We start from the raw sequence: 7,776 nt of genomic DNA, 5'->3' as shown, positions 1-7,776 counted from the left end.
AACAGCCAGCCACAAACTGAGAAAATGAATGGTTTTTGCTGCAAGCCACTAAGTTTTGGGGTGGTCTGCATTAATAGATAACTGATGCAAGCAACCATTTGAACTAGAGATGCATCTGCTGGTGTAAGAACTGTAAAAGAGGGGCTCAGCAGGAAACTTCCAAATAGCCCACAAAAGCACCCCCCAAGCTAATGCCAATTTTAACCTTCTATACCAGACTCATCCAATAACACCAGCTTTTGCCATCTGCCATGCCTGGACAGGCAAAAGTATCATTACAGATTTATCTTCTTCCTGCCTCTATCTCCCTTCCCACTTCTACAGCAGTGTCTTAGTCTGTTCTCAACGCTATAACAAAAATACCAGAGACTGGGTGACTTATAATCAACAGAAATTTATTTCTCACAGTTCTGGAGGCTAGAAGTCCAAGATCAGGGTGCTAGCAAGGTCAGATTCTGTGAGGGCCCTCTTCTGGGTTGCAGATGGCCATTTTCTCAAGTGTCCTCTCGTGGTGGAGAGGACAAGAGAGCTCTCTGGGGTTTCTTTTATAAGGCACTGATCCCATTCATGAGGGCTCCACCTCATGACCTGATCACCTCCCAAAGGCCCCCATCTCCTAACACCATCACGTTGGGGGAGTTAGGATTTCAACATATGAATTTTGGGGGCAAACAGTCAACCAGCAACCGCAAAATTTTAGTTTATTGAGAGTCTCAATTCAGCATTTAGAATAGCCAAACCTGGGTTAAAAAACAAAAGCCAAAAAAACCTCAAACCCCAAACCAAAGAAACCCAAATCCCAACCCTCACCTTGGACCTGCTTTAGCTGGAAGCCTGCAGTGGGAAAGCAGAACACGGTTCTCTGCTCTTTCACAGTTCACCTGTTCTCCTACCTGTTTCTAAGAATACGAAGAAATGTTCACGGCTTGCTGGAGTTTTTATATAAGGTTATGGGAAGTTTAAAGGGCCAGTAGAAGACAAAAATAAAGTCACTTTGAAAAATCACAGACCACATGTCATATTTGTTCAACATACTAGTTACACACATTTGTCTTCCCCACTCTTATCGCACATGGATGGCACAGCCCTTGTCTCATTCATCTTTGATTCACCAGCTTCAGACACAGTGCCTAAGGCATAGAGACACCAAGAGAACGTTGCACTGGATTTATGTTGTGCTAAACTCCATTTTACTTTTAAATTCATTGCTAATAAGGTCTTTTATAAAGAGAAGGAATACCATTTAAAATAACAATGGGGAAAGGTAGTGGGGAAGAGGGGTTATTCCCAGAGATTATTTTGTTTACGTTGAGGATTTTTTGATTTGTAGAAGAAACATATTTGACTGTAGACTTTTTAGGAAAGTATTTAAAATAATTTTTGTATAAGTATTTTAATAGCTTTATTGAGCTATAATTCATATACAATAAACTTAAAATTATTTACTTTAACAAAAATTAAAAATCATCTGTAATCTTAACAGATAACACATTAATGTTTTGGTATACATCCTTCTAATCTTTTTTCCTAAACAGGTTTTTCTTGGGTGTAAGTACCTGACTTGAAGCAGCAAAATGATAGTACAAATTATAAATTATAAATTTCACTGATTAAGAAAAATATATGTTAAAGTTCACTCAAAACAAATGTTATGTGGAAAATATCTCACATTTCTAGCAGTAGTTATCTTGGGGAAGGTGGGAGAAAGCTAGGTTTGCTGAGGAGTGGAGGCAAAGAATTTTTAGTTTTACCTCTAATGTTGTAATTTTGTAAAAAGGATAGATTCTGGGTATTAACTACGCAGTAAAAAAAAAAGAGAAAAAAATCCAAACATTAAAAAAAGAGTTGCCACGTGTATAAAATAAGTTTTGAAGGGGGTGGTTATGATAAACGAAAAAGAATTAACATGTCTAGTCTTGGCAGGGAAAATAATTTCAGGAGCCTTGCCCTGCTAACCCGGCCTCACCCTCACTCCTTCTACAATCATTTCCTGACTCCTTAGTTCCAAAGCCATTAAAACTGCATCACATGATTGAGAAATGTCGGCGTCATCCCAGTCCTCTGAAATTCAGGTAGCTAAACTGTTTTTTTAATTTTTAATTTTCTTCCAGAAATATGTTCCTGATTATCAACTTTCAGTGATTCTTTTTTTTTTTTTTTTTTTTTTTTTTTTTTTTTTTTTTTTTTTTTGCGTTACGCGGGCCTCTCACTGTTGTGGCCTCTCCCGTTGCGGAGCACAGGCTCCGGACGCGCAGGCTCAGCGGCCATGGCTCACGGGCCCAGCCTCTCCGCGGCATGTGGGATCTTCCCGGACCGGGGCACGAACCCGTGTCCCCTGCATCGGCAGGCGGACTCTCAACCACTGCGCCACCGGGGAAGCCCTTCAGTGATTCTTAAAGGGAGAACTGATTAGTGTCGAACAACTTAACAAACAAACATATATTAAACACTTACATATTTTAAAAATTTTCAGTTCAGTTTCCAAATGTTCCGTGGAGTTATAGCAACAGTACTCCATAGTTAAGCTGCATAATTGTGTTTTCATGTTTAAACCACGTGCAAGCCACCTCAGATTTGGTAGCTAAGTACAGTCTTTTCTCGTTGCGATGGCATCAGGAACGTGAAATGATGGGGGCTCCAGGTCACCCACTGTGCAAACATGCGGCAGCTGTTCATATTGCAGGCACATATGTGGCAAACTTTACAATATGTCACTGCACATGATTTTTCTCCATACTCGGCCTATACCTAATTGGGATGAGGTTGGCATTTCTGAAGCCAGCATCCTACATGTAAAGCAGCTAGAAATAAGAAAGAGACATATGCCCCTAGGCTGAGGCATAGATAACTCAAGTAATGAGAAAAGCTAGGAATGGGATGACCTGTTGTAGCAGTTCACTGTTCTGTTGGCTCCATTCGACAAGTCTTCGAATAACACTCCTTAAAGTCTTCAGGTCTCCTTCGGGAGCTGCCCCAAGCCACATACACTTTGCTCTTTTCTACTGTGTGACAGTACGGCAAGAAGTAGTATATATGCCTGTAAGCTGCCTAGGTAGGCAGTAGTACCTATTATTTTATCATATGGCTACATGAAGCTTTTTCCATGAAAAGTGTTTTTTACACAAACTGTTCACTATTTCAGTAAGATACATATAAGTCTTCTTAAAGAGTGCTTCATTTAAAAAAATCTACAATTATCATATCCAAAAATGCTCTGAAAACAGAAAGTTTCTTCCTGAATTCTGCGACAAAAACTGATCTGACCTGATCTGAGGCTCTCATAGTCTTTAGTAAACACACTTATTGGTGGTATTCATATACTCACCACAGAAATATTAGAGTATTTGACAATGGGTGCCATCCTAGACTCTTTTGGGATTTTTTAAACAACTTTATTAGAGTATAATTGCTTTACAATGGTGCATTAGCTTCTGCTTCACAGCAAAGTGAATCAGTTATACATATACATATGTTCCCATATCTCTTCCCTCTCGCATCTCCCTCCCTCCCACCCTCCCTATCCCACCCCTCTAGGTGGTCACAAACCACCTAGCTGATCTCCCTGTGCTATGCAGCTGCTTCCAACTAGCTATCCACCCTACGTTTTGTAGTGTATATATGGCCATGCCACTCTCTCACTTCGTCACAGCTTACCCTTCCCCCTCCCCATATCCTCAAGTCCATGCTCTAGTAGGTCTGTGTTTTATTCCCATCCTACCACTAATCTCTTCATGACATTCCGTTTTTCTTAGATTCCATATATATGTGTTAGCATACAGTATTTGTTTTTCTCCTTCTGACTTACTTCACTCTGTATGACTGACTCCAGGTGATCCACCTCATTACAAATAACTCAGTTTCATTTCTTTTTATGGCTGAGTAATATTCCATTGTATATATGTGCCACATCTTCTTTATCCATTCATCTGTTGATGGACACTTAGGTTGCTTCCATGTCCTGGCTATCGTAAATAGGGCTTCAATAAACATTTTGGTACATGACTCTTTTTGAATTATGGTTTTCTCAGGGTATATGCCCAGTAGTGGGATTGCTGGGTCATATGGTAGTTCTATTTGTAGTTTTTTAAGGAACCTCCATACTGTTCTCCATAGTGGCTGTATCATTTTACATTCCCACCAACAGTGCAAGAGTGTTCCCTTTTCTCCACACTCTCTCCAGCATTTATTGTTTCTAGAGTTTTTGATGATGGCCAATCTGGCCGCTGTGAGATGATATCTCATTGTAGTTTTGATTTGCATTTCTCTAATGATTAATGATGTTGAGCATTCTTTCATGTGTTTGTTGGCAATCTGTGTATCTTCTTTGGAGAAATGTCTATTTAGGTCTTCTGCCCATTTTCGGATAGGTTTGTTTGTTTTTTTGTTATTGAGCTGCATGAGTTGCTTATAAATTTTGGATATTAATCCTTTGTCAGTTGCTTCATTTGCAAATATTTTCTCCCATTCTGAGGGTTGTCTTTTGGTCTTGTTTATGGTATCCTTTGCTGTGCAAAAGCTTTTAAGTTTCATTAGATCCCATTTGTTTATTTTTGTTTTTATTTCCATTTCTCTAGGAGGTGGGTCAAAAAGGATCTTGCTGTGATTGATGTCATAGAGTGTTCTGCCTATGTTTTCCTCTAAGAGTTTGATAGTGTCTGGCCTTACATTTAGGTCTTTAACCCATTTTGAGTTTATTTTTGTGTATGGTGTTAGGGAGTGTTCTAATTTCATACTTCTACAGGTAGCTGTCCAGTTTTCCCAGCACCACTTACTGAAGAGGCTGTCTTTTCTCCACTGTATATTCTTGCCTCCTTTATCAAAGATAAGGTGACCATATGTGTGTGGGTTTATCTCTGGGCTTTCTATCCTGTTCCATTGATCTATATTTCTGTTTTTGTGCCAGTACCGTACTGTCTTGATTACTGTGGCCTTGTAGTATAGTCTGAAGTCAGGGAGCCTGATTCCTCCAGCTCCATTTTTCGTTCTCAAGATTGCTTTGGCTATTCGGGGTCTTTTGTGTTTCCATACAAATTGTGAAATTCTTTGTTCTAGTTCTGTAAAAAATGCCAGTGGTAATTTGATAGGGATTGCATTGAATCTGTAGATTGCTTTGGGTAGTAGAGTCAGTTTCACAATGTTGATTCTTCCAATCCAAGAACATGGTATATCTCTCCACCTATTTGTATCATCTTTAATTTCTTTCATCAGTGTCTTATAGCTTTCTGCATACAGGTCTTTTGTCTCCTAGATATGTTATTCTTTTTGTTGCAATGGTAAATGGGAGTGTTTTCTTAATTTCACTCTCAGATTTTTCATCATTAGTGTATAAGAATGCCAGAGATTTCTGTGCATTAATTTTGTATCCTGCTACTTTACCAAATTCATTGATTAGTTCTAGTAGTTTTCTGGCAGCATCCTTAGTATTCTCTATGTATAGTATCATGTCATCTGCAAACAGTGACAGCTTTACTTCTTCTTTTCCTATTTGGATTCCTTTTATTTCTTTTTCTTCTCTGATTGAGTTTCTTCCAAAACTATGTTGAATAAGAGTGGTGAGAGTGGGCAACCTTGTCTTGTTTCTGATCTTAGTGGAAATGGTTTCAGTTTTTCACCATTGAGAACGATGCTGGCTGTGGGTTTGTCATATATTGCCTTTATTATATTGAGGAAAGTTCCCTCTATGCCTATTTTCTGCAGGGTTTTTATCATAAATGGGTGTTGAATTTTGTCAAAAGCTTTCTCTGCATCTATTGAGATGATCATATGGTTTTTCTCCTTCAGTTTGTTGATATGGTGTATCACGTTGATTGATTTGCGTATATTGAAGAATCCTTGCATTCCTGGAATAAACCCTACTTGATCTTGTTATATGATCCTTTTAATGTGCTGTTGGATTCTGTTTGCTAGTATTTTGTTGAGGATTTTTGCATCTATGTTCATCAGTGATATTGGCCTATAGTTTTCTTTCTTTGTGACGTCTTTGTCTGGTTTTGGTATCAGGGTGATGGTGGCCTCAGAGAATGAGTTTGGGAGTGTTCCTCCCTCTATCTTTTGGAAGAGTTTGAGAAGGATAGGTGTTAGCTCTTCTCTAAATGTTTGATAGAATTCGCCTGTGAAGCCATCTGGTCCTGGGCTTTTGTTTGTTGGAAGATTTTTAATCACAGTTTCAATTTCAGTGCTTGTGATTGGTCTGTTCATATTTTCTATTTCTTCCTGGTTCAGTCTCGGCAGGTTGTGCATTTCTAAGAATTTGTCCATTTCTTCCAGGTTGTCCATTTTATTGGCATACAGTTGCTTGTAGTAATCTCTAATAAACTTTTGTATTTCTGCAGTGTCAGTGGGTACGTCTCCTTTTTCATTTCTAATTCTATTGATTTGAGTCTTCCTTTTTTTCTCAATGAGTCTGGCTAATGGTTTATCAATTTTGTTTATCTTCTCAAAGAACCAGCTTTTAGTTTTATTGATCTTTGCTATCATTTCCTTCATTTCTTTTTCATTTATTTCTGATCTGATCTTTATGATTTCTTTCCTTCTGCTAAATTTGGGGTTTTTTTGTTCTTCTTTCTCTAATTGCTTTAGGTGCAAAGTTAGCTTGTTTATTCGAGATGTTTCCTGTTTCTTAAGGTAGAATTGTATTTCTATAAACTTCCCTCTTAGAACTGCTTTTGCTGCATCCCATAGGTGTTCGGTCGTCGTGTCTCCATTGTCATTTGTTTCTAAGTATTTTTTGATTTTCTCTTTGATTTCTTCAGTGATCACTTCGTTATTAAGTAGTGTATTGTTTAGCCTCCATGTGTTTGTATTTTTTACAGATCTTTTCTTGTAATTGATATCTAGTCTCATAGCATTGTGATGGGAAAAGATACTTGATACGATTTCAATTTTCTTAAATTTACCAAGGCTAGATTTGTGACCCAAGATATGATCTATCCTGGAGAATGTTCCATGAGCACTTGAGAAAAATGTGTATTCTGTTGTTTTTGGATGGAATGTCCTATAAATATCAATTAATTCCATCCTGTTTAATGTATCATGTAAAGCTTGTGTTTCCTTACTTATTTTCATTTTGGATGATCTGTCCATTGGTGAAAGTGGGGTGTTAAAGTCCCCTACTATGATTGTGTTACTGTCGATTTCCCCTTTTATGGCTGTTAGTATTTGCCTTATGTATTGAGATGGTCCTATGTTGGGTGCATAAATATTTACAATTTTTGTATCTTCTTCTTGGATCAATCCCTTGATTATTACGTAGTGTCCTTCTTTGTCTCTTGTAATAGTCTTTATTTTAAAATCTATTTTGTCTAACATGAGAATTGCTACTCAAGCTTTCTTCTGATTTCCATTTGCATGGCATATCTTTTTCCATCCCCTCACTTTCAGTCTGTATGTGTCCCTAGGTCTGAAGTGGGTCTCTTGTAGACAGCATATATATGGGTCTTGTTTTTGTATCCATTCAGCCACTCTGTGTCTTTTGGTGGGAGCATTTAATCCATTTACATTGAAGGTAATTATCGATATGTATATTCCTATTACCATTTACTTACTTGTTTTGAGTTTGTTCTTGTAGGTCTTTTCCTTCTCTTGTGTTTCTTGCCTAGAGAAGTTCCTTTAGCATTTGTTGTAAAGCTGGTTTGGTGGTGCTGAACTCTCTCAGCTTTTGCTTGTCTGTAAAGGTTTTAATTTCTCCATCAAATCTGAATGAGATCCTTGCTGGGTAGATTAATCTTGGTTGTAGGTTTTTCTCCTTCATCACTTTAAATATGTCCTGCCACGCCC

Source organism: Kogia breviceps, chromosome 12, assembly GCF_026419965.1.
Source record: "Kogia breviceps isolate mKogBre1 chromosome 12, mKogBre1 haplotype 1, whole genome shotgun sequence".
Taxonomy (NCBI): Eukaryota; Metazoa; Chordata; class Mammalia; order Artiodactyla; family Physeteridae; genus Kogia; species Kogia breviceps.
This window is presented reverse-complemented; position numbering follows the sequence as displayed.